This window comes from Canis lupus, chromosome 31 (assembly GCF_003254725.2).
Source record: "Canis lupus dingo isolate Sandy chromosome 31, ASM325472v2, whole genome shotgun sequence".
Taxonomy (NCBI): Eukaryota; Metazoa; Chordata; class Mammalia; order Carnivora; family Canidae; genus Canis; species Canis lupus.
Genome location: NC_064273.1, coordinates 31654944 through 31682771, shown reverse-complemented (window position 1 = coordinate 31682771; position 27828 = coordinate 31654944). Strand labels below are relative to the sequence as shown.

Sequence of the window (27828 nt, the reverse complement as noted above, 5' to 3'; positions counted from 1 at the left end):
AATCTTTTTTCTCTGCCTCCAGCACCCCCATGCACTGTGCTGCTGTGAGTGAAATGGAGACCATGAGATACCCTGGGCAGGGAGTGGAAAGTCTCCCTGGGGTGGTGGTAGGTAAGTTCCTGGTCATGCTCTCTAGCCTGGTGTCCTTGGGTTGTGGCTTTGCCTTTTAGGAGGGTCCTGACTGTATCATATTTGAGATATACATCAGAGGGAATGGGCTTCTGACACCCACTCTCTGTGAGGGCTCAGGGTTGGTGTTCTTAGGGTGAAATCACGGCCTTCTAGGTCAGCCTTATGGTTTCCATAGAGATAGAAGTTTCTGAAGACTGTAATAGGCCTCTGATGGTTCTGTGTGAATAACCATCAAAGAAGAATCATGGGCGAAAATAATTATTTGAGTACTAACATTAATTCTGTGTCACTGCCTACTCAGTGCCATTAGAGGTATTTTTCTTATGTTACTAGTGCAAATTGAGGACGATTTGGAAATTTCTCTTCTGACAAATACTTCAGAGGGCATCCTACTTTCTCCTTTGGCTACAAACCCAGTTAACCTACCGTGGCCCTGAGACAGGCATTGAAAGCTTCCATTTGATCTCAAGGTATGAAAGCTGGCTGGTGTGAAAACCATGCACCACGACCGCCTTCACGCTGGCCCCTAAACTGTGAACTTTAAAGGTGTGTTAGTAATTCAGCAGAGGGGAAGGAGCTCTGGGGAAAGGGAGTAACTGGCGGGGGGAGGGGGTGGAGGGGATAAGGCAGCTGCTTGCTGACAACTAAATCAAGGCAATTGAAGGGCCTTGTGGGCTCCCCTCTCCAAATATAAGAAGTGAAAGCCATGTCAGTGGGTAATGTTCCCCTAATCGTGGCCGAGCTACCCACCAGTCTGATTAGGACAGATAATTTCACCCTGTATTTCCTGTTCTAGTCATTTTCCCTGGCATGTGTTTCTGACCCTGAAATGGGTTCTCTACTCCATTGTCAGGGTAACCTTTTGGATGTAATGCTGGATTTGATTGCCTTTAGACCCTTTTCTTTTTCTTTCTGCCCTATTTCCTGGTAGATTTTCCTGTGACCAGTTAGCTCAGCTGATTGGATAGGGCCCAAGGGCATGGGTTCAGTACTGTGTCTGGACCAGTGAACTTTACAATGTCCCACAGTCACGTCCTACAGCTGTGCACCCCGGAAGCCATTTATAAATGTGAGCTATTGGTGGTGGTGGGGTCTACACCACCCAGTGGTGGCGATAGATGGTGCTAATCCATCATCACTGCTGGGAGAAATAACTCCAAGTTGCATGGTTGGGATACTACATTGTGTCTCATCTCATGATAAGTTTCAGCTGTGGAGAAGGCATTAGGCTAGACCACAGAGCTTGGGAGTAACTGAGTTATGATATATATATTTTAAAGATTTTACTTATTTCTTCATGAGAGACACACACACACAGAGGCAGAAGCATAAGTAGAGGGAAAAGCAGGCTCTCACTGGGGAGCCCGATGTGGGACTCGATCTCATGACCCTGGGGATCACGACCTGAGCCAAAGGCAGATGCTCAACCCCTGAGCCACCCAGGTGCCCCAAGTTATGATAATTTTGGAGTTGTCACTTATTAGACTTTGACTCATATCATCTTTTTCAATGACTTTTGCCAAGTCGCTGTCAGATGTTGAAATAACTCCTGTGTGAAGCCAGGAAGTTGATGGCGAGTCAGATGGACACAAACTTGTTGATACTGGTTTCCTTTGCATATACTGCTATATCCCCAATAAACACACCCAGGGCGGCCACTTTTTTTTTTTTTTCACTTTTTTATTTGTAAAGAATAATACAGATTTCCTTATTAAATAAGTTGTTTATTTTCTTACTATTGTTTAAGTCTCTGGGTTTTTCAGGCTGATGCTTGCCTTCCTCATTCATGGAATAAGCATTTACGACGTGCCTGCTATATGCCAGGCACTGTGTTAGGTGCATGAGGGAGAATGATGGAGAAGGTACTACCCCAGCCTTACAGTGCATTGGAAGACTCAAATTGCAGCGCACGTTCAGTCCATACACGTTGTGGGCACCCTTCTTGTTCTGAGCATGAGGGCTTTGGGTGGAGAGAAGCGGGCGTATTAGGTAACGTGTTGGAGGGAAGGAAGTAGACTGGTCAGTGAATTTTTTTTTTTGAGCAGTTACTATGTGTCAGGCATCATTCCTTTTTTTTTTCTTTTTTTTAAAATAATTTATTTTTTATTGGTTTCAATTTGCCGACATACAGAATAACACCCAGTGCTCATCCTGTCAAGTGCTCCCCTCAGTGCCCGCCACCCAGTCACCCCCACCCCCTGCCCTCCTCCCCTTCCACCACCCCTAGTTCGTTTCCCAGAGTTAGGAGTCTTCCATGTTCTATCTCTCTTTCTGGTATTTCCTACCCATTTCTTCTCCATAAATCTCCCGGTCTGGTGAGCAGAATGCTAGAACTGAATATTTTATCGCGCCCTGGCTCTGTAACCGTGGCAATATCCCTCCCCTGGGCCTTGCTCTCAGCTGTGAGATCTGGGGCGCTGTACCCTCCCTCGATCGGGCGATCTTCCTGAGTCGGCCTCTTTCACCAGCCAGCCTTGCTCCAGCACCTCTGGAAGGCTGAAATGGTTTTGTGAATTAGGCTCACTTTGCATGGGAGACAGTGGACTTCCTGCAGGCAAATGGAGTGAAATGGAAAAACAATCCCATAACACAGTTTTGGAAAACATTTTGGGGGAATCACTTCGGGGAGCACTGCCACCATCATTTCAGAAAGAGGATTTTTGTTTCAGCATTTAGGGCCCATCCTAGCTTCTCGCCACTCTGCATGTGTGTCTACTCAGTCCCAAATATCTCTTTTCCCTTTTCTGCTCTTCTGGTTCTGTTCCCCTAACTTGCTCTCCTGCACACCCTCCTCCCCTGAAGTCGAGGCCTGAGAGACAGAAATTGGGCTGGAACTAATTTAATGGCTGAGTGACCTCACAGTAGAGAAACAGCCGGATCCTAATAGGGGTCTTTGTCTACATTTCCACCCTGGCTGGTAGCATGCCAGTCAAGAGTCAAGCTAGAGACACAGGTGGAAGCGATTAGACCTGTCATAAGGTTTGAAAAATTGATTCTGGAGGCGAAGTGAATAGATTGAACTTGACAGTGTTGTCCTAAAGATTCTAAGGGAAAATTCTGTAGTTTAATTTGAAATCCCTTGATTATTCATTAGCTTTCCAGATGGCTTTTGTTGACGTTTTACATATTAATGCCTGTATTGTGTTATTGGTGTACTCTTAATGTGCACATAGGTAATGAGCAAAGAATAAATACATGGGTAAGTGTCCCAAATTAATGGGATGTTGGTATAATTGTGAAATAAAGGGTTTTTAAGAAGTTGATTGCTTTGGAATAATTAGTGTGAGCTTTTTTATGGGCCAATTTGGTACTTCTAAAGTGAAAATTATTGAAGTATTTTAAAGAAACCTTCATTTTAATGTTTACTTCTAAATTAAGGTTTAGAATATAACCCTAGCCTTTGACTCTAGAGGTCACAACTGAAGGGCTGGTGATTTTGGCAAGTTCTCCATCAAATGCTTCCCTCCCCCCCCAAATTCAACACCTGAATAAGTTAACCTTTCACATGCCAAGCTCCTGGAAGTGAATTTTGAAGTGGCCCATTATTTTCCAGAGATGCCTCCACATTAATTTTTAGTGTTTTAGGATGTTTGCTTTCACAGTCTGTAGCTGATTTTTTTTTTTTTTTTAAAGTGGGGTAAACTCATTGTGAGGCTTGCCATTTTGTGATGGTTGCAACATGTGTTGTCTGGGTAGCATTTTCATTAGAATTGGACCTTCTTTGTCTCTCTTATCATTAAACAACATTTAACTATTGGATAACCTGAAGCGTCCCAGGTTTTGCTGTACAGAAGAGTGAGGGTGAATATAACCATCCAGCGATGGCCATGTGAGCAGTGAACGTCATTGGCTTCAGGGGCATGCAGGACAGGCTGCCCAGCCATGGCGGTGCTTCTTCTGGACCCCACACACAATGGAAGCTCTTCCTCTGGAGCCTTCTTCCAAACACACTGCACAGTCTTCTCATGTTCTCAGTGGTGGTGATTTTTAATCTTTTGAGGGTATGCCAGACCAAAAAACCAAAACCAAAATCAAACCAAACCATACCAAACACAAAACCCTAAAATACTATCGTGAGGTATCCACTGTGGGAAGTATTTGCAGAGACAACTAGTTCCCCATGGTTTACTCATTTTTAATTCCTGAGGATAGGCTTACTGGTTTGACCTAGGGGCTTAGATCTGAGGATGTACTAGGTTGGAATTCCAGTTTTGCCTTTTACTACATGAGTGATCTTGGGTAAATCAGAAACCATGCAGGCCACCATTTACTTATCCTTAATCTTCATCACATGCTCTTCAATGGCAGTGCTGTGAATGTCTGTGAAACAGATCAGCATTGTTTTTGCCCCAGATTGTAATATGTATTTTCTTGGGGTGGGGTTTTTGTTGAAGATTTTGGCAGTTTTTTCTCATCATGCATGAAGCATGATGGCTCATCACTAGTTACTATCTTGCCAAAAATGTGTTGTTTTAGTCCAGCTTTTCTTGAAAGATGAGAAAACATAGTCCATTGTCTGTGTTTGTATTACCCTTGAAATATGTGGAGCCAGTTTTTCCCCCTTCTTTTAATCACATTTGTTCTTTTTTTAAATCTTCACAATTTATTATTTTCATAGGTAACAACAGTCATTTGGAAAGAGCCAGAACATCAACTCTTTGAACATTTTCATCCATTTCACAATATGCCTTGTGTATCACCCATATCTTCCTTGAACCCCTAAATTTCTCGTGCTGCTCAGAAATACGTGTTTGATGTCACACGATTGTTTTGAGTTAAACGTCTCAGATAAACTTAAAACTCTGCAGAATTGCTCAGCTGTATACCGCATTTGATACTCATTTTGTCAGATGCCTCTGTTATATTCAAACAAATAATAAAATGCCATAAAGGGTAATAAAGCGAGGTTTGGGGATGGAAAAGGCTTTCAGTAAAGAAGGTAACAGCAAATTCCCTAAACATGTTTTTCCCTGGTTCAGATGCATCTTAGAAAGCCAAGTGTTAACTGCAATTTAGAAGCGAACCGAGTCCTCTGATGGCTGGGAATGTTTTCACTCTTAGTTATTGAGTGCAGAGGAGTGGTTTCTTAATGACAGGGAGGGCCCAGAGTGGACAGATAAGAAATCTGGGGTCAGGGTAGCACATGGTGCTGACAGCATCTCACGCCTCTGAGCATTGCTGGCAAATTCCATGACTTCTCATCTTGAAACGAGCAAACTGTAGTGATGCCCACTCATAGGAATGCCACTTGTGTTGAGGGCCAAAGGGAGGGGTGAAATGAGGAGCCCTTTGCTCAGTGGTCGGTAAGTGCTGGTTGTATCTCCTCTTTGCCCACTGAGATGGGTACAGATGGAGACTGATGATAACCATCTACTCTAAAACACAAAAATGAAGATTGAGAATGTGTCCCAAGGTTCTACTGCAGTAAAAAAAAGTATGACAAGAAAGCAGCGTTTAAAAAACTTGGTTATGTGACAACATGGACAGGACGTCATGCTAAGTGAGAGAAGTTGGATGGAGAAAGAGAAGTACTGTGTGATGTCACTTGTATGTGGGATCTTGAAAAGCGAGGCTTGTAAGAACAGAGAATAGAATGGTGGTTACCAGGGAATGGGGGGGGGTGGGAGCTTGGAGCAGATGTTGTTTAAGAGCACAAACTTGTAATGAATGAGTTGTTCTTAAGTAAGTCCTCATGATCTAATGCACAGCACAGTGAATGTAAACAGGACCATATGATAATTGTCAAACATACTTTGAGACTAGAACGTATTCCAACCACTAAAAAAAAAAAAAAAAAAAAAAGAATAATGTGAGGGGCGTCTTGATGGCTCAGTCAGTGAAACATCTGACTCTTGATCTCAGGGTTGTGAGTTTGCGTCCCGTGAAGGGCATGGAGCCTACTTAAAACCAAAAAACAGAAATGATAAGTAATAGAGGTGCCAATTATCGCTACAATAGCAATCACATTACAACAGATAAGTGTATCCAGTTAACACCTACATCATAAATGTACACAGTGTTATATGTCAAATATGCTTCATTTAAAAAAAGTAAAACTCAATGCAGGAAAAAAGTAAAACTTAGTTTATGAATTCACATTTTTTTTTAAAGATTTTATTTATTTATTCATGAGAGACATAGAGAGAGGCAGAGACACAGGCAGAGGGAGAAGCAGGCTCCATGCAGGGAGCCCGATGCGGGACTCAATCCCTGGACCCCAGGATCATGCCCTGAGCCAAAGGCAGACGCTCAATCACTGAGCCATTCAGGTGCCCCTAGTTTCTAAGTGGAAAAATTTTAAATATTCTTAGATTTTGATATTCATGATCAAGTATGGCCACTTACCTGTATACATGTGAGGAAGTAGAGGCTGAACTGTGGGTTAAAACGTTTGTTTTCGTAAAAATGTGTTAGGTGATCAAGCAGATCTTTTTCCCTTGGCCCCTTCTGCATACCTCTCCCCCGTTCCCTTTCCTCCCCCGACATGGCTTTGTGACTCAGAAAAATTTCTGTTTTTCTTTCACATAAAACACTTACCTGCTTTGGAGGTGAGGGTTGATTTGCTTTCATCTGCCCCTTTAAAATCTTTTACACACCTACCATTTGTCCACACACACTCGGAGCTATGAAATGCCCTTGTTTCTGCTTTTTGTTTTGGAGAGAAGCATGTTCTGTTTCTGCATGAGGGGGATTCCATCACTCTGAGACCCAGACGCCACATTTTTTCTGCATTGCACAAGGGGTCATTCATCATTTTCATTTTTTGTTTGGCTCTCCCACAAGAGTATTCAAATTAGCGAGAAGGAAAATGATGAAGTCATTGCCTGGCAGAGAAGTGTTTTCTCGGGATGTGGGAAGGGTAGAGGAGACAAGAGAAGAGGAAGGGATTATGCTGAGGTCTCTCCCTACTTCTTTTTCTGACCTTTGGCTCTAGAGGTCACCTGGATACTAATGTAGTTTTCCCAGCTTAAAATTGGGTAAAAGAGTGTGAACAGAATTTACCCCAAAATGAAACTACATGGTGGGATCGCGGTGTCAGTGACCTTGGAAACTTAGACCGTAATTTTATCTCTGTCATTCTCACACACCAGCTGTGTGATGTTGGGGGAACCACCCAAATTCTCTGGATCCATTTCCTTATCTGTAAAATGAGAGGGTTGTACTAGATCTGTGGCTTGATTTTATATATATATTTTAAGCAATAAAGCCCCTTTTTACATGAACTACCCCCCCCCTGCCCCGCCCCACCCCACCCCACCCCACGCCATACAAATGGGGTTGGAGAGCCTTCTAGAGCCTGGTTCCTCAGGTCATGGGTGTCAGTCGAGACCACTGGCCAACAAAGTGCCCAAGGTCTTGTCACCTGGACACTCAGGCCCAGCTGACAGGGACAATTAAATCGTAATGGCAGGCTGACATGGTTGACTGAACTGTTTTTCTTTCTTTTTGAAAACAATTTTTAATTAATTAATTTAAAAAGATTTTAATTATTTATTTAGAGTGTGAACTGGGGGAGAGGCAGACGGAGAGGGAGAGAGAGAATCTCAAGCAGAGTCTATGCTGAGGGTGGAGCCTGACACAGGGCCCAATCCCATGATCCTGAGATCATGACCTGAGCTGAAATCAAGAGTTGAATGCTTAGCTGACTGAGCCCCCCAGGAGCCCCTGGACTGTTTCTTTTTATACCCTGCCTTGTTCCAAGAAGATTTAAGGCAATGGGGATTGAAGTATATCTGTTATGAGATAAGCTCTTTCTCCTGTTGTAGGTGCAACTACACAACCCAAAGGGATTATACTGTGTTTCTTTTGTTGTTACTGTGAGTCATGTCAAAGTTATGCACGTATTAGTCATAAAACTCAGCGCCATTCAGTTTTCTGACCTTCCCCAGACTGAAAATGAGAACTGAATGACTGGGCTCCCCTCTGGAACTCAGGGAAGCCTGGCTAGATCCCCTGCCCCTGTTAAGCTAAGTAGCTGTTATCTTGGGGTGATTATCCAGTGATTAGTCAAATGTCTCCAGTTAATAGATGAGTAATGTTTGAGAGAAGTCTCTGCTGGAGTAGCTTGGGTTTCAAACACCCAGACTCCGAGAGGGGAATCTCAGCTTTGGTGGAGAAACTTGTGTATTGCCTGTTAGGATTATAAATCTCTGATGAGAACCTCCCCTTACAAACTATTGTTTCTGTTTTTGTTTAGAAGCTCAGTTAAAAGGCTTCCTGTAGCTTTCTGTATAGATGTCGTTCCTTTCTTTCCCTTCCCTTCTTTTTGTTGCAATGTATGGTGCCTCCCAACTGTTGACGATCATCGGAGGCTGTCTTGGAGTTCTGCAGGCAGGTCAGTGGAGGTGGAACCCCCTGGTAAGATTGGAAGCACTTTTCCTGTTTTGCTCTGGCACCTGGAAACTGTCATGAAACAGATCAAATCCGTTCAGCACAACGTTGTCATAGCTGGCATCTCGTAAACCCGAAATCAGACCAACGATGAATACCAAAACTCTCATGGTCTCTTAGATCTGGGGGTGGCACCTGAAAGGCCAGCTGCCTGAATGCCCTCTGCACTGTTTCAGATGTTTCTGAATCCTTCATGGTGAGCAACTTTATGGCATTGTTCAATTTACAAATATTTATTGAGCTGTTACACCTTCAGGCAGCTCATCCCAGCATCTTAGGACTAGTGCTGTCCTAAAGGGATGGGTCCTTTAAAACTCGTCCCATTCCAAAGAGGAAGTCTGGCCATGGATCTAAGTCAAGAAAATTTATTTAACTTTCTCCCAAATAATAGTTAAAAGATCTGTTAATTAGTTCAGATGGTTTAAGATATTTGAGGATCATTATTGGCTGTTTTAATCCCCATATCACCTTTTTTCTCAGCATCTCCAGAAATGAACATTTAGTTATATCGCCATTTTGGGGATGAAAACTTTAGGTCTGAAGGACCAAAAGTCTTGACATAAAGCCAGCCAGTGTACATAAACTAATTATTTTTTCTGAAAGTATTTTTTTTAGTTATAAAAAGAATTCTTGACCATTATGGAAAACTAGGCAATATAGTAATTTATACTAAGGAAATGAAATTCATCTGTTACCCCACCACCTACAAATGACCATATTAATCTTTTCGTATATTTTCTTCTAGTCTGTTTTCATCCTACACAATACATGTAAGACTGTGATTATGTTGTTTATGAAATAATCACTTCCCATGCGATCAGATAGTCTGCTAAAAACACGTCTTTTGTTCTGTGCATATAGTTTGGCCATGATTTATTTAAGCAATCTCCAGTGAATGCTCTCCTGTCATTTCCAGCATTTTTCTCTTCTAAATAATAAGCATATTTCTTTTTGAGGCAATGGTTCTGTATAATTCTTTAGTTGACCCCATTATAATATTTCTTTTCCAGAAGATAATTGGAAAATTATAAAACAAAAGCAGACATTGCTAGAAGTTGAATGGGATGAGGCTAATAATACTTGTTGTTTATAACATTTCATGTTATTTCATCACCATTATATAATTCACATTGTTTCATCTTTTGTCCACAGAGATGCCATGCCTTAATAATAGCTGAAATTAATCTGGCATGTACTGTGTGGCAGGTACTGTGCATTACGTGCATTTTCACCATTCAGTCTTTACCAGAACCCTAGGAGATAGGTACCATTATGTGGTTCCCATTTTAAGAAATGAGAGAGCTATTGCTTGGAGGGTTGAAATGGCCAGAGCCATACGAAGAGTTAAGTGGTAGAACCAGCATTTAAAAGATTTGTGTGAGAGCTTTAATTCCTAGCCCCTAATACTATATTATTACAGGTGCTTTGTTGAAATCCTAATACACTATATCCCCCATCCTTCCAACGTCTATGCATATTACTAATCTTGTTATAATAGAAAATCAGATTACCTTGCATATCTAATTCTTGGTGATTTTCTTAAGTTTGTTAGGAGATTTTTTTTGTGGAGGGGTATAATGGGAGTCATAGTTAAAGTCCCAGTTCTTGAGCTTACTAGTGAGACATCTTACTTAACTTGTTTGCTCTTCTGTACCATTATCTGTAAAACATGGACAGTAATACCTATATTCCTGGGTTAAATAGAAGGGTACATGTGAAAGTCTCAGTTCAGTTCCTGGTACTCATGTTGTACTAGGTACTACATAGAAGTAATTTCCTTATTTCCTTGAATTTCAACAGGGATAGGCCATCTCTAATTAGTAATTTCCTTTAAAAATTAGAATGGCATTTTTTTTTCCTTTTAGCTTGTCTAGTTCACAATAACCCTTCAAAGATCAACTGTATGGATATAATGATATTTTCCTCATGTTCTCAAGTTCTGTGAACTTGAAAATAGAATAATAATAATTATCCAATTTGAAGAAGAGAGAAAAAGACTAGGGAAAAAAATCAAGCCTCAGGAACCTGTGGGATAATCTAAAAATATCCAATATATAGTAATTGGCATCCCACAAGAAGAGAGACAGATGAGGCAGAAAAAAATATTTGAGGAAACGATGGCCATGTGATCCCCCAAGTTGGTAAAAGACATGAATTGGCAAGTTCAATATGTTCAGCAAACCATGAACAGGATGAAGCTGATGAAAGTACACCAGAGCACATCATAGTTGAACTGCTGAAGACAAAGATAAAGGGAAAGTATTGAAAGCAGCCAGAGGAAAACATTGCTTTACATGCAGAGGAATGATGAGTTGAACATGCACAATTTATCATCAGAAATCATGGAAGCCCGAAAAGAATGGGACAGTATTTGTAAAGGGCTCCAAAAAAAAAAAAAAAAAAAAAAAAAAAACCACAACCCTGTCAACCCAGAATTCTACACCCAGCAAAAATAGGCTTCAACAGTGAAGGCAAAATACACTCCCAGATAAAAGGACACTAAGATAAATTGTTATAGTGCAGATACACTGGATAGAATGCCAATGGGAGTGCCAGGGAGTAGAGGGAACTACGCCAGAGGGAAACTTGGATCCTTCAAGAAGAAACGAAACAGCAACTGAGTAAATTTACAGTACCTTTCCCTACTTAATTTCTTTTTTTTTTTTTTAAGATTTTATTTACTTATTCATGAGAGACACAGAGAGAGAGAGAAAGAGAAAGAGGGAGAGGCAGAAACACAGGCAGAGGAAGAAGCAGGCTCCATGCAGAGAGCCCGATGTGGGACTTGATCCCGGGACTCCAGGATTGCGCCCTGGACCAAAAGCAGGCGTTAAACTGCTGAGCCACCCGGGGATCCCCCTTACTTAATTTCTTTAAAGCAGTATGACTTAAAAAAAAAAGATTTTATTTATTTATCTAAGAGCACAAAAGGGCTTGGGGAGGGGCACAGGAAGAGGGAGAAGCAGGCTCCATGCTGAGCAGGGAGCCCAATGTGGTGCTTGATCCCAAGACCCTGGAATTGTGACCTGAGCCGAAGGCTGATGCCTAACCAACTGAGCCTCCCAGGCGCCCCAATATATGACTGTTTACAGCAAAAATTATAACATCTGGCATCACCTTGTGTATGCTGGTGGTGTACATATAACAACTCTAACATAAAGGAAAGTAGAAGAGGAGTAAATGGAACTATAGGTGGCAGTATTTCTACATCTGATGTGAAATGGTATAAACTTGATAGATGTGTCAGTTAAGCATTTATATTGTAATCACTAGAAATGTAAGGCAAAGGGGTGTCCAGGTGGCTCAGTCAGTTAAGGGTCCGACTCTTGATTTCGGCTGAGGTCATAATCCAGGAGATCAAGCCCTGTATTGCATTCCATGCTCAGCGGGGAATCTACTTGAGATTCTTTCTCTCTCTCTCCCTCTGCCCCTCCCCTCACACAAAATCTCTCTTTAAATAAATTAATTAAAAGAAATCTTTTTGCCTTATGAAACATAAGGCAAGGAAGTACAGCTAAAAAGCAAGTAGATAAACTAAAAATCCAAATAATTCAAAAGAAGGCAGGAAAAAAAGGAATATTGGAATGAAAAATAGAAGGAAAAACAAAAATGAACAAAATGTCAGGCATAATTCAGCTAAATGATCATCGACTAAACACTGCAGTTAAAAGAGTGTCAGAATGGATTAAAAAAAAAAAAAAAAGCAAGACCTGAGTATATGTTCTCTTTAAGACTTAAGACATGCTTAATTATAAAGATGTAGATAGATTAAAAGCAGAGGGATGGAAAAAGATATTCCACGCAAACAGCAAGCTTCAGAAGACAGATGTGACTTTATTAACATCCAATAAAACAGACTTTAGGACAAAGAATAAGGAGAGATAAAGGAATAGTTCATCAGGATAAAAGGGTCATTTCACTGAGAAGACATAACAATCATAGTTGTGTATTTGCCTGATCACAGAGCTTCAAAAAAATGAGGAGAAAATTAATAGAATTAAGAGAAAAGCAGATAAATCCACCATCACAGTTGGAGATTTGAATACCACTTTCTTAACAGGTGCTAGAACAACTAACCAAAAATAAGTGAAAAACAAAAGATCTGAATAACATTATCAACTCCCATCACCTAATTGGCGTTTATAGAACACGGCATCCAGCTGAATGCACACACTCTTCAAGTGCACCTGGTATATTCGCCAAGGTAGATTATATGCTGGGCTGTAAAATATGTCTCCATAAAAATAAAGTGATTGAAATCACATAGAGCAAGACACACCTTCTCTGTCCACAATGGAATCAACATAGAAGTCAGTAACAAAAATGTATCTAGGAAAAATCACAAATATTTTAAAATTAAACAACACAACATCTAAATAATCCATGGATCAAGGAAGAATCACAATAGAAATTAGAAACCTTTCTGAGTTTTTTTAATTTAAAAAATTTTTAATTTTTTAACTTTTAAAATTTAAAAAGATTTTAATTATTCGCAAGAGACACACACAGAGAGAGGCAGAGACACAGGCAGAGGGAGAAGCAGGCTCTGTGCAAGGAGCTTGATGTGGGACTTGATCCCGGGACCTCGGGATCACGCCCTGAGCTGAAGGCAGATGCTCAACCACTGAGCCACCCAGGCGTCCTGAAACCTTTCAAAGTTAAGGAATATCTAAATAGAGATACTATGATTGTAGAAGAGAAGACTCAATATTAAGATGCCAGTTTGCTTTAAATTGATTTATGAATTCAATACAAGTTTAACCAAAATTACAAGAGGAGTTTTAGTAGAAAGGTGGAAGCTGATTCTAAATTTTACATATAATTTACATAAAAATGCAAGGACACTACAATAGAGAGTAATTTTAAACAAGAACAAAGTTGGAGAAGTCATATTTTCTGGCTTTAAGAATAACTGTAAAATTGTAATAATTAAGGCATGTCATATTGACATTAACAAGAGATAGATCAAGAGAACAGTATATTTCAGAAATAGACCTGCCCTTAATTGGCCATTTGATTTTTGTCATTGGTGTCAAAGCAGTCCAAAGGAGAAAGGAAAGTCTTTTCAAGAAATGGTGCTGGCATAACCTTATGCATAGTCCTCATAGGAAAGTAAGTGAATCTTAGCTCTTATATCACATCATACACGGGGATTGATTTGATAGATCATAGAGCTATCCAAGAGCTAAAATTAAAATGCTTCTAAAGGAAAATAAAGTATTTTCGTGACTTTTAGTGGTATGCAGAGATTTCATGAACTGGTTACCAAAAGCAGTAACCATTAAAACAATTAACAAGTGAGACTTCATAAAAATGGAAACGGTATGCTCTTCAAAAAGATAGTGATAAAATGAATAGAATGACATGCTGGCAGATAATATTTGCACAAACCTATATTTGACAAAAACTGGTATCTGGGATACATAAAGAACATTTACAACTGAATAATCAAATGACAGACAGCTCAGTTATAACATGTGAACAATGCTTGACAAAATAGGAATGCCAGCAGCCACGTAAGCACATGAAAAGACCCTTAACATTTTCTGTCTTCAGGAAAATGCAAATTAAAACCAGAATGAGATCCCACTGCACACCCCCACATCCACCAGATTAGCTAAAAATAGAAGAGACTGATCGCATCAAATATTGGTGAGGATGTGGAACAACCACAATTCCTAAACATCTCATTGTTGGCAGGAATATAAAATGGTATAGCCACTTTGGAAAAATGATGGTTTTTTTTATAAAGGTTTTTTTTTTTTTTTAATAAAAGTAAACTTGTACTTCCCTTCTGCCAGCAGTCCTCTGCCTTCCTAGTTATTCACCCAGGCTAAATGAAAATATGTGTGTACACGTGTTGTATGTCATTGTTCATAGCAGCTTAATTTTTAATAGCCAAAACCTGGGAACAGCCCACACATCTGTCAAACACATAAATGGATACATTGTAGCATATTCATACACTTGAATATCACTCAGCAATAACAAAGGTTGGACTGCTGATACATCTATCAACTTGCAGGAATCTCAAAAACTATATGCACAGGGCGCCTGGGCGGCTAAGCGGCTAAGCTTCTGCCTTTGGCTCAGGTCATGATCCCGGTGATGATATCACTGCAGGTAAATTTTACATACAAACTAATATATTGAAATCTAGTGAAATGCAGGCTTAAGGGGCACCTGGGTGGCTCAATGGTTGAGCATCTGCCTTTGGCTCAGGGCGTGATCCTGGGGTCCTGGGATCGAGTCCTGTGTCGGGCTCCCCACAGGGAGCCTGCTTCTCCCTCTGCCTATGTCTCTGCTTCTCTCTTTCTCTGTGTCTCTCTTGAATAAATAAATAAAATCTTTTTTAAAAATGCAGGCTTAAGTATTAAGAGGGGGAAATGTGAAATTTATGTTGAAATGCATGAAGCATAAGTGGATGCATAGACTGGTTGATAGGTATGTACTAAGGCAAGTATAATAGATTATAGATGGTAGACTATTACTGGGCAGGGGGATACATGAGCGGATGCTCCAAAATTCACCCTTGCTGTAATGTGTTCTTATTTTTTGTAATAAGTGAATTACTGGGGAAGAGTTGTAAAAATAGTCCTGATAGTATACTTAAAATAAATTTACAAACAAATAAATTAATAAATTCATGAAAGTTGGAGTTCTGTAAACACTTGGCATCCCCAGTTACATAGGAGAGGCACATCATAAAAGGAAATGTGTGTTGCTTCCTACGTTCAAACATTTTTCACCATTCTTTCTCTTGTTTCAATGTACACAATCCCCCCCACCCGCCTCCCCGCCTTCCGGGAACAAAACAGCTTAAAGGATATGAAAAGTATGAAGTTAACACTGAAGTGTTCCTTTTGGTGACTTGCTGGATTATTTACTCCTTAGGTATTGGGTATTCTGAGTACTAAAATTTAAAACAAAAATCACAGTCTGTATTCTCGTTTTCTGAAATCCCAGGGGTCTAATTTCTCTTTATTTATGCCCCTAGTGAAAATATTTTAAAAATCTAAATTTGTCTGCACATAAAGTTTTCATTTCTCACACCTCATATGGTCCAGGCTGCTGTCATGGCCTTTACAAGTGTGTGCCGAATAGGAGGCTCCCTGCTGGGCACACGCGAGTCTCAGGGTTGCTGTAAAGTGTTCAACCCCGTGTTAAAAAGAAAAGATATAATTAGCAGCGTTCTCGTTATTTAAAATATTCTCATTAATGTGTATTCTGATGTAATTTTACTCCACAGTTGCTCAAAAGAGCCTCTCCAAGGCTCCAGCCGGAGGCGGGTGAGGGGGGTAGGTGCTTCTGCCCTCCAGTGTCCTTTCAGTCGTGGTAGACTGAGGAGCTGGCCTTCTCTTAGTGCTTGGAGTTTAGTCTTTTTTTTTTTTTTTAAATCATACCAATTTTATTAGAATTTGTATGCTTTATTTTTTCTTTTTAAGATTTTATTTATTTATTCATGAGAGACACAGAGAGAGAGGCGAGACACAGGCAGAGGGAGAAGCAGGCTCCCTGTGGAGCCCGACACAGGACTGGATCCCAGGACTCCAGGATCATGACCTGAGCCAAAGGCAGGCGCTCAACCACTGAGTCACCCAGGCACCCTTGGATTTTAGTCTTGGAGCTCATCACTTTATTGGGAATTCTTCTCATAAGTAGTCTTTAAGATATTTTTTGTAATGAGCTGCCTGGGTAGCTCAGTCGGTGAAGTGTGTGACTCTTGATTTTGGTTCAGGTCATGATCTCAGGGTCGTGGGATCGAGTCCTGCCTGTGTCAGGCTCCTGGCTCATGCCAGGAGTCTGCTGGAAGATTCTCTCTCCCTCTGCCCCTCCGCCTGCTTGCTTGCACTCTCTCTCTCAAATAACTAAATCTTTTTTTTTTTTAAAGATATTTTTCCTAACGTGGTGTTTTGTTGTGAAGCAATTTCTACCTCTCCCCGCCACCCCTTAAGACTTTGAGGGACACTTTCCACTCTTCATTCCTTAGCAGTGATCTCTGGGAGGAGACTGAGATGAAAACCCATATTATCTCCAAATTGAGCCGATTTGCCAACAATTGATGGAATGATGGCACAGGTAGTAATGCATCTTCTTTCTCTTTCTTTTTCTCCCCTTTTTTTCTTTTCTTTTTTTTTTCTTAAGATTTTTATTTATTTATTCATGGGAGACACAGAGAGAGAGGCAGAGACACAGGCAGAGGGAGAAGCAGGCTCCTTGTGGGGAGCCCGATGCAGGACTCGATCCCAGGACCCCAGGATCACACCCTGAGCCAAAGGCAGGCGCTCAACCACTGAACCACCCAGGCATCCCTTCTTTCTCTTCCTTGATAGTCTAGTTTTTACATGAATTGTGACCTATATTCTGGGAAATGGGAAGGAGCAAGGTGCTCCTCTGGGTAGAAATCATTGTGAGTAATAACTAATCAAGGTAATGAGCGAATGGCTAATAACCATGAGGGGGACTGTTTCCTGAGGCTGTGTACAAGGCCGACTGGTTAGAACTTTCCAAAATTTCTCTTTTCCCCCTCACCATGCTTCTCCATGGTATTAAAAAGCCTGACGTGCGTCCGAGGAGACACAGTGGTCAGACTGGTGGTGGCCAGAGGCTGTGTTCCCGACAAAACGAAAGCAGCCAGATCTTGCCAAGGACCTTCGGTGTCAATTTCCCAAGTCCCTGAAATGAGCAGCACGTGTGCTTTGGTGTGGAATTATTTTAAAACCACAGCAGGCAGCTTTTACTCTTTAGATCCTTTGCAGTTTGGGGTTGCCATAGATACTGGGGGTTCAGAGCTTTTATTTTAAAGGGGGGAGGGTCTCTGCTGTTCCTATCTCTGTCCTAGTCCTCCAGAAATTAGGCTCCCTTATTGTTCATAAAATAATTCTAGGTGGGATGACCTCTATTTCCTTTTTTTTTTTAGAAATTAAGGGGATGCGATTTGATGTACTACCGTGAGGCAGTGCTATATTCTCAGAGCCTATGGCTCAGCTCCACCGATATAAACACGAGATTAAGGATGTCAGCAAATTTCGAGTGAAGGATTAACAAAATAAGGCTGTGGCATCAGAAAAAGACTTTCTTATGGGGTTGGATAATTTAATAGGGACAAAGTGAATCTGGTAAAGATGAGAAATTATTGGAGGTGGTTTTTCTCTGAGTTCCATGGAACTTCTTAAGCATACCTTCTTTTTCTGTCAGTGTTTCGTTTTGTTTTCTAAGGCAAAGGATGTTTTGAAAACACGAAATGCAGTTTACTTGGGTAATCTCTAGGAAAGAAATGAGATTTGAAAATTGAAAGCTCTTTTCTGGGACATAGAAGATAGCTGGAAGATACTTGTCTAAAATTAAACCTCTTTCCCCTAAAAAATGGACTCAGATCATTAAAAAAAAAAAAAAAAAGTTGTGATTTTGCTTTTCAACATTCCAGCCGAGGCATGAATCCGAGGAATCAGAGCCCAGACAGTCTCTCCAGTCTCTCCAGTTTTCATGGGAAGAAAAGTGCAGCTTGTAGGGAGGAGGGGCTGCTATTAACCCCCAAGCCTCTGCCCCAGCTCCTGGCCAAGGCCAGTGCGCTCCTGGCCTGGGGAATGGGCTGCTCCCAGAGTCTGGAGACCCTCAGACGGGCAGGACCACACTCCATTGAGACAGTTCTCTGCTTATGCGGGGCAGTTGTCCGCCCCCTTTCCAGGGTGTGGGTGGCAGGCAAACAATATTTTCTTGATGCTTTTCTCCATTATGATTTTTATTTTGGTGATCTTTTTTTTTCTTTTTTAAAGATTTTATTTATTTATTCATGAGAGAGAGAGAGAGAGAGAGGTAGAGAGAGAGAGAGGCAGAGACACAGACAGAAGGAGAAGCAAGCTCCATGCAGGGAGCCTGATGTGGGACTCGATCCCAGGACACCAGGATCACCCCCTGGGCTGAAGGCAGGTGCTCAACTGCTGAGCCACCCAGGGATTCCCCTGGTGGTCATTTTCTTTCTGCTCTGTGGAAGGATGTATTTGCTAGAGTTACATTGGGATGAAAATACAGGCTCAGTGGAGAATTGAGAGGCAAGATGTCATTGGTACTGAAAATCATCCAGTTGTATAGATTGTTTTCATTTTCCAAATGATGGATGTAATACATGAACGTATTTTGCTTTTAATTTTGCAAAATTAAAAATTGCAACTAATGTTAAAATTCACCCCGGTCCTGTTTTCTTTGCCCTGACACATCTCATCCCCTATTCCCACCTCTGTGATCACTGTTGGGAGGTTGATCTTTTTCAAGGACTTTTCTATATAGTGTTATGTAACAGGTGTCTGGCTATATGCGTCTATATTGAGATTAAAGACTAAGTTGCTATGTAGCAGGTGGCCTAGCAACAAGTTGGCTTTAAAAGAAAGACATTGGGACACCTGGGTGGCTCAGCAGTTGAGCGTCTGCCTTCCCTAGGGTGTGATCCTGGGTCCCACATCAGGCTCCCTGTAGGGAGCCTGCTTCTCCCTCTGCCTATGTCTCTGCCTCTCTCTGTGTCTCCCATGAATAAATAACAAAATCTTTTCTTTTTTAAAGATTTATTTATTTATTCATGAGACACCCCCCCCCCACCCACACACACACAGAGGCAGAGACACAGGCAGAGGGAGAAGCAGGCTCCATACAGGGAGCCCGATGTGGGACTTGATCCCTGGACTCGAGGATCACGCCCTGAGCCGAAGGAGGACACTTAACCGACTGAGCCATCCAGATGTCCCTAAATAAATAAAATCTTAAAAAAATAAAAATAAAAATAAAAGTATTCAGTTTGGCCTCATACAAGAGTCCAGGAGAAGTAGCCTAGGTCATTGGGCTGCTGTGTTCCCTGCAGTCTTTCAGGGCACCAGGCTGACAGTAGCACTGTGTCTTTAACATGTGGCTTTCCAGGTCAGTCTGGTCATTGCTGTTCTATCTGGTGGGAATGGCAAAAGGGTGGAAATAGCGGACCAGGGATGGTCTCTTAAGGAGAGCTGGAGTGGCACACGCCGACCGTCCTTTGGCAAGAGCCTGGTCCAGCCAGCCCGGCTGGAAGGAGATGTACGGGGCGCCAGGAAGAGGGGAGGATAGGTGGGGGGCACTGCTTTCTATCTTTGCTGCTGCAATATTGTGTCATTGACCAGGCGTCTTGGAGACGCACCTGCTACAGTGTATCAATCCAGCCTGTTCCTTTCCACTGCCTGGTGATACTTCACTGCCGGGTGATACTCCACAGTAAGAACAGGCCACTCTTAGTATTTCCTACTAATGCATAGTTAGCTGAGTAGACCAGTTGCTCTTAGATTTGGTGTTGCAATGCCCTTACATCCCCCGGGTCGTTGTGGACACGTGTGATAATTCTCTCCCGTGGGAATTGGGTCATCGGGGGTGTGTCTTTAGTCTTGATAGCTTTTCTTAAACTGCCAACCAAACCGAGTGGATATGCCAGTTTACACTTTGGCCCCCGGAATTTGAGAGAACATGTTTCTGTACAGTGGCCTTGTCAGCTGATTCCTGCATTTCAATTCTGATAACTAGGGAGTTAATAAGCACCCTCCCTTCCCCACCCTCAAAAAAAAAAAAAAAAAAAAGGGAAAAAAAGAAAGAAAGAAAAACACTAGGCTGATAGTTCTTCGGAGAAATATTTATTACTGAGTAGATTCGTTAGAGCAGAACACCTTTTCTTTTTTTAAACTGCTCCACTTTTTGACTTTGTTTTATAGCTGGCATCTAATACTCATTTATTTCTACTTAGTTACCCAATTTAGTAACAATTTAGAAATCTGCGGTTGAAGATGATAAAGATGAAACCAAATTATTTAAAGGAAATGAAAGTTACCTTTTGATTTAGAACCAGCTGCCTTGGGAGCAAGATTGCTTTTGAGGAATTTATGATCGAAGGAATGTGATCCCTGCGTTTCCGCTGTGGATTTGCTCAAATCATGGAACAGTCCTCGAAATTCGAGGAACTGTGCCTTTCATGGGCCAGAGCGGGAGATGCAGTGCACGCGGAGCTGCTTGGGTCGGATCAGCTGCACAGCTGGGAGTTGGAGCTTTGCACAAATCTGTGCCCTTTTGGTAGAGACGCACTTACACACCACCCTCATGTACAGTGCCGTAACATAATCAAAACGATGGTTGGATCAGAAGAGCGTGGTTACGGTCACCTGTGTGTGTGTCGAGGTCTTTATTTGCCAGCGTGTGAATTTCGTGAATTTCATGAATCTCATTTTAGAGGAAGATGAATTTCTTCCAAGCCTCAGGTGGACCCATTTGATTTCATCTTCACCATTTTCTGCCTTTCCCTTCCCCCTGCCGCTCTCCAGAAACTTCAGTGCCTTATTACTCCGCCGCTACTAACCAAACTAATTTTGTCCAGATTGGAAGGTTATAAAATTTATACAATTCAGGCTCACAAAAGTAAGATAGCACATGTGAACCCAAGAAGCTGTTAGTTATGAAGCTCTTTTCCTTTCTGAAAGGAAAGTAGTTTTAAGCTTCGCTGAACGGATCTATGAAAAAGGTTGAGTATTATTTTACAATAATTTTGGACTTTCATGACTGGAAATTAAATACAGCAGTTTTAGAGGTATATTTTACTTGAACTTTTACAAGCTCAGGCCATGTTTTTATTAAAAAATCGGACTCAGCACCTTATATGGAGTACAATACCAGATGTGAGATATAAGGGAAGTTCCAGGGGCCATCTGCTTACTGTGTATTAAAAACTTGTGTGGTAGCTGATGTCATATGAAGTGCATATGATAAGGGAATAATTTTGAGTTACGAGAGCGTATCAGAATGGTGGTGATGGAATGGTCAGAATGTTCTATCACATCTACTGTTTGTTTGGAAGCCCTGGGGTTGAAATGATGGCCTTTTGTTTTCAGAACAACAACACAACACTGTGTGCAAAGAGATTCTGCAGAGAGATTCTGGGGTGCAGTGAGGGAGAAGCAGGGACTGGCAAGGGGACAGCTGAGGAAGGTGAACACTTTCGGTTCATGGACTTTTTTTTTTTTTAAGATTTTATTATTTATTCATGAGAGACAGAGAGAGAGAGAGGCAGAGACACAGGCAGAAGGAGAAGCAGGCTCCATGTAGGGAGCACGATGCAGGACTCGATCCCAGGACCCCAGGATCACGCCCTGAGCCCAAGGCGGACGCTCAACCACTGAGCCACCCAGGCGCCCCGTTTCATGGACTTTCAGGGGACAGGTGGCAGAGTTCTGATTTGTGGAGCTCAGCTCAGTGTTGCTTTTTTTTTTTAAGCCCTTCTTGATCTTTTCTATCTTTTTCACCCTTTTCTGGCCTTGCTGTGTTCCTGCTTCCCTGTCCACTCTTGGTGTCAATAGGAGCAAAGCCTCCTTTACAGGTTTAACCTGAGTGGTAGACAGTGGTCTGCCCATGCGTGCCTTGGAGCAGTGGTCTTTCAGCGGTGCTTTCTGGGGTCTGCGAGTGGGGAGGGTTCAGATTCCAGACCCTGAGCCCCTGTGTGGACTCGTCCCTGAAATCCACACCTGCGGTGGGGCCTCAGGTGGGTTTTTATCCACACTCACCCACGCACCCACCCACCCTTTTTGTTATGGATGGAGGCTTGCCCGAGCTGGAGCATAGCCTCTGGGGTGGCAAACAGAAGAGCAGTGTGAAATATTGATGTCAGAAAGTGAATGCCACCAGGTGGCTGTTCCTTTCTGCCCCTTGGGTGATTTCCAGGTCTTTAGACAAAATTGAAGGAAGACCTACCGCATCTGTCAGCTGACAGGTCATTAAAAAAAGATTCTTCGATGATACATAAGGGTGTGATTTTTGGCAAATGTGTTGGAAGGAGTTTAAAGAGTTGAGTGACCTTGCTGTAATAAAACTCCTTCTATTTCCCCATACTTACGTATGTGAATAAGGTTTCTCAGTGTTTAATGTGTGAAAGTGGAAAGAAGGGATGGGCTTGCTGTTGTCTCCTCTCTCATAAGCAATAAGGAATATCCAGCCATGGATGCAATAAAGAAGAAGGGCCCATTCATTTCCTAACAGATGTATTTCCAGTGGATTCCAAGTTTTAAGGTGTATGATTTTTATCAAAATTTGAAATGTCAATATTTTGATCAGTTCTCTACTATTGATAATTATAACTCTAAATCAACTTGCAATAAAAATTTTTTTAGATTACTTATTTATTTATTTATTCATGAGAGACACACACAGAGAGAGTCAGAGACAGAGGCAGAGGGAGAAGCAGGCCCTGTGTAGGGAGCCTGATGCGGGACTCGATCCCAGGACCCCAGGATCACACCCTGGGCTGAAGGCAGGTGCTAAACCGCTGAGCCACCCAGGGATCCCCGCAATAAAAATATTTTTAAAAGACTTTATTTATTTATTCATGAGAGACACACAGAGGGAGGCAGAGACACAGGCAGAGGGAGAAGCAGGCTCCCTGTGAGGAGCCCAATGTGGGACTCGATCCCAGGACCCTGGGATCACGACCTGAGCCGAAGGCAGACACTTCGACTGAGCCACCCAGGTGCCCCTGTTCATGTACTTTTTAAATAGATGATTGTGGGCAACACATTTTTGTGGCACTTTGATTCCTTTGAATACATTTAAGAGTGGTATACTAGTTTTATTTAAAATATCAATGTCTACCCTAAGCCAGAGATTCCAGCCTTTGGAGCTATCCAAGCTTATACTGAAAGCCATTATATGTTAACTTAAAAATATGCAAGACATAGTTTTTTATGAATTTTTAGGGTGATATGCAAGCTAAAGATCTGAAGACCACTGCTTTGGGGCACATAGCAGACAGAGTTCCCCAAGTCATAGTAGCATTTCTTCATTCCAGGGTAGAAGGTTGAAAGGCACTAGTTGGTCTTGGGCAGCACAACTTCTCAAAGAGGAAATAATATAAAGAGAATGTTGAACAAGTTTATGTGTTGTTTTATAGTAATTTTCAGTTTTCATAACTTTGCTGAAAAAAAAATCTATGTGCACGATGTTCAGGGATGCAGTCTCTCCAGTGATCTCTTGAAGTGCACATTTGATCACTTCCCTTCCTTTCTCAAAAGCTCACAAGGTCTGCATTTCCTCTACAAAAGCCCAACCTGTAGCATGCCACTTGGCTCCAGCCTTTCTTTTCAGCCCGGGTCTGCCTACGACCCTGCCTGTGACCCTGCTGCTACTTTCAGTTTCACGAAAACACCTGCTGTGTCCTGAAACTGGATCTTTGAATGTGCTAGTCCCACTGCCTAACTGCCTTCCCCACTATTTCCTATCTGCTTCATGCTCACAGGGCAAGCTCGGTCAGCTGTGTACTCTGGATGCCTCATCCATGTCTCCAGGTAGAGTCAGGAGCTCTCTCCTTAGACCCTTATGCATCTTGACATCACACTGGTGCCCGTGTGCCATGTGTCCCCCCCGACTACACACACCCAGAGGCAGGATTAGCGTTCTGTGTGTGCCACACCAGGCCTGGGAGAGTAACGAGCACTCGTATTATGGTTGCGTGTACATTTTTGGCTTGTGGGATTTGGGGAATTTGTGGCAGTTAAGAAATGGCAAGTGTTGACTTAGGGGTGTGGCTTGGCTTGGTGGAAAGAATCGTCCAGAGACCTTGGGGCTTCACTTCATCCATCACTGAGTTGCTTTTGCTTTGCCAAGCCACCCGGCCCTGCCCCTGCCTGCTTCCTTCTCTTGTCTGTCAAACATATAAGTGCTTGATTAGAGGTTCTTTCATCCCCTTCCAGGTCTGAAAGCTGAGATTACAGGTTCTGTAGGGCTCACAGGCTATGGCTGTGAGGTGGGAAAACGCAGAGAGCAGGAGGGTGAGAGACACGGATGCCGAGCATTTCTGAGCTTGTAGGGCAGAATGTGAGATTAAAGAATACAGAAAATCTTAGAAAATTTTGAGGGAAAACAGACCTGGTCATGAGCACATGAAAAGATGCTCAACATCATTAGCGGTCAAGAAAGTGCAAATCAAGACCATAAGGAGAGGCCACCTCTCCCCCACGAAGATGGCTATAATAAAAGAGACACACAGGAAGAAGTATGAGTGAGTATGTGGAGGAATTAGAACCCTCATACACTGCTGGTGCCAATGGAAAATGTTACAGTGACTTTGGAAGAAACAGTCTGGCAGTTCCTCCAAAGATGAAACATAGAGCTCCCTTGTGACCCAGCTGCTGGACAGGTAGGTATCTACCCAAGAGAAATGAAACATGGGTGGGTCTGCATAAAACTTGTAGGTGGATATTTATAGCCATATTATTCATGGTAGCCAATTGGTGGAACAACCCAATGCCCATCAGTAGATGAATGCAGTAATGAAACATGGTCCATCCACACAATGGAATATTATTCAGCCATAAAAGGAAATGAAGCACTCGTCCATACTGCACATGGATGGACTTGGAAACATTATGCTGAGTAAAGGAATGACGGTCACAGAAGACTGCACGTTGTATGATCCTTCATATGAAATTTCCAGAATAGGGCACCTGGGTGGCTCAGTGGTTGAGTGTCTGCCTTTGGCTCAGGTCATAGTCCCGGGGTCCTGGGATCGAGTCCCACATCGGGCTCCCCACAGGGAGCCTGCTTCTCTCTCTGCCTGTGTCTCTACCCCTCTCTCTGTGTCTCTCATGAATAAATGAATAAAATATTTTTAAAAAGTGCAGAATAGGCTCATCCATAGAGACGCAAAGTAAGATTATTGTAGTTGCCAGGGGTTGGCAGATGCAGGGATTGAATGTTAATGCGTAGGTGGTTATTTTGGGGGGAGTTGATAAGAATATTCTGGAAATACGCAGTGATGGTAGTTCTGTGACTTTGAGGATACACTAAAAGCCACTGAATTGTGTATACACCCTCCCCCCCAACACTTAATGAAACTTACCAAAGTTATTTCCCAAATCCTTAACTGCATTGGTTGGTTTCAGTTTTCCTTTCCTGAAGCCTTCCTCTAGGGCTGCTTCACTGTCGCTATTTGGAGACATCCCCTCTGCTACCTCCCTGGGATGGTGCTTTGTGTCTCTTCTATTGGGTCCCCTCTCTCACGGCCTCCTCTCGTTTTTTGCCTTTCCAGTTGTGCAGGAGTCAGCAAGAGGTCTTTATTGAGCACTTTGATGTACTAACGGGCTTTCCAGTGCCTTCCTCCCCTTCCTCTTATTGTGTAGGTGAAGGAGCCAAGGCCAGAGAAGGTCAGTAGATTCATCCCTCACAGGTAATCATGCCTCCCTCTGCCTCCCCTCCTGTCTGAGGGCACAGAGTCCACCTGGTGATGCGATCTCAGTCACAGGAGTCTCCGGAGGGGGCCCTCACTGCTGGTCCTGTGGAGCTCTGGCTGGGCCCCTCTCTCATCTTCTGCCGGGGTCCAAGCCTTCTCCCGGATGGCCACTGTGGCTTTTGGTAGCAGCCGCCTGTCTTCTAATCCCTTTGTCTTTGACAGTTTTTTTTTTTAATGTTTTTATTTAGATTCCAGTTAGTTAATATACAATTGTATTTGATGCTTTTATTTTTTTTTAATTTATAATTTTTTGGGGACGCCTGAGTGGGTCAGTGGTTGGGGGTCTACCTTCGGCTCAGGGCATGATCCTGGAGTACCGGGATCAAGTTCCCGATGTGGGATTCAATCTTGAATCCTGGGATCACGCCCTGAGCCGAAGGCAGATGCTCAACCACTGAGCCACCCAGGTGTCCCTAATTTATTATTTTTTAAGATTTTATTTATCTCTTCATGAGACACACATGGAGAAAGGCAGAGACATAGGCAGAGGGAGAAGCAGGATCCTTGCGGGGAGCCCGATGTGGGACTCGATCCCAGGACCTGGGATCATGACCTGAGTCAGGCAGATGGCTCAACTACTGGGCCACCCAGAAATCACTATTTTTAATTTTTTAAATTTAAATTCAATTAGTCACATAGAGTACATCATTAGTTTTATTTATTTTTATTTTTTTTTACATCATTAGTTTTAGATGGAGATTTGAAGAATTCATCAGTTGTGTATTCGACACTTTTAATTCTCCATTGTGTGGCTTCACGTTGAACCACTGCTCCAGCCCTGTGTGGCCCAGATGCCCCGTCCCATTCCTTTGCGGGACTTAGTGTGATTGCAAGGTCTGCTGGGATCCTTGAACACCTCATTGCTTTCCATGTCCGTTTTTGCAATACTTCAAGCTTCCTATTTTAAAAGAAAGATAAGCATAAAGATTCACCAGTTGCTAACATTTTGCCACATTTGCTTTCTCTTTTTCAGTCAATGAATGAGTACACACGTGTTGTGAGTATATGTGTATCCTGAGCCCTCATGCCCTCTCAACCCTACATGTTAAGAACAAGACTTTCTCTTGTGTAACTACAGCACATCGTGTAACTCAGCATGTTTAATATTGGTACAATGTCATTTTCTTTCTCTTTTCTTTTCTTTTTTCTTTTTCCTTCCTTCCTTTCTTCCTTCCTGATTTTTTATTTATTCATTTGAGAGAGAGAGGGAGAGAGAACAGGAGCAGGTGGTAGGATCAGAGACAGAGGGAGGAGTAGACTCCCTGCTGAGAAGCCTGATGCAGGGCTCCATCCCAGGACCTGGGATCACAACCTGAGCCGAAGGCAGAGGCTTAACCGACTGAGCCACCCAGGCGCCCCTCAAAGTCTTTTTCCAATAGTGTGTATCCACACATTGCCCGTTGTCAGCCACATCCCCTGTGGTCATCTAACCCCATTCCAGAATCGCTCATTGCATGTGTGGCTGCATCTCTGGAGTCTCATATAATCTGGAGCATTCCCCCAGCCTTCCTTTGTCATCCTGGTATTGACGTGGGGAAGAATATAGGATTTGATTCAAGCCTTTGGGGGCAGGAACACAACCCATGTGATGTCACGTCCTCAGGGCATCCCATTGGGAGGCTCAGGGCGCCAGCTGTCCCGCATGAGGTTCACGTTCACCCACACATCATTGCTTTCCTTTTGTATATAAATAGGTCATCTGTGAGGGAGACGCTTTGAGGCTAGTCCAGACTTTCACTCCATTCATTCATTCATTTATTTATTTATTTATTTGTTTGTTTATTTATTTTTATTTATTTATTTATTTATTTATTTTTCACTCCATACTTTTATTATGATTCTTGCAGAAATCAGGTGGCAAAATGACGAGATTCTCTTTTACTCTATTTGTTGACATCGTTTGGAAGAAATAGCTTTTCTTGGGATACCTGGCTGGCTCCTTGGTGGAGCACAGTATTCTTGATCTCGGGGTTGTAAGTTTGAGCCCCATGTTGGGTGTAGAGATAACTTAAAAATAAAATCTTAAAAAAGAA

The 27828-nt window shown here is 42.3% G+C and overlaps 1 protein-coding gene and 1 long non-coding RNA gene across 8 annotated transcripts in view; both read left to right on the top strand.

The window, feature by feature from the left end:
* Positions 1–27828, top strand: part of HLCS (holocarboxylase synthetase) — a 218404-nt gene that overhangs the window by 77315 nt on the left and 113261 nt on the right. The window lies entirely within an intron of this gene.
* On the top strand, positions 184–27828 carry LOC112661926 (uncharacterized). The gene is made up of 4 exons (XR_003138091.3): positions 184–602; positions 25595–25709; positions 26769–26904; positions 27643–27828. It is a non-coding gene; the product is annotated as an uncharacterized LOC112661926 (long non-coding RNA).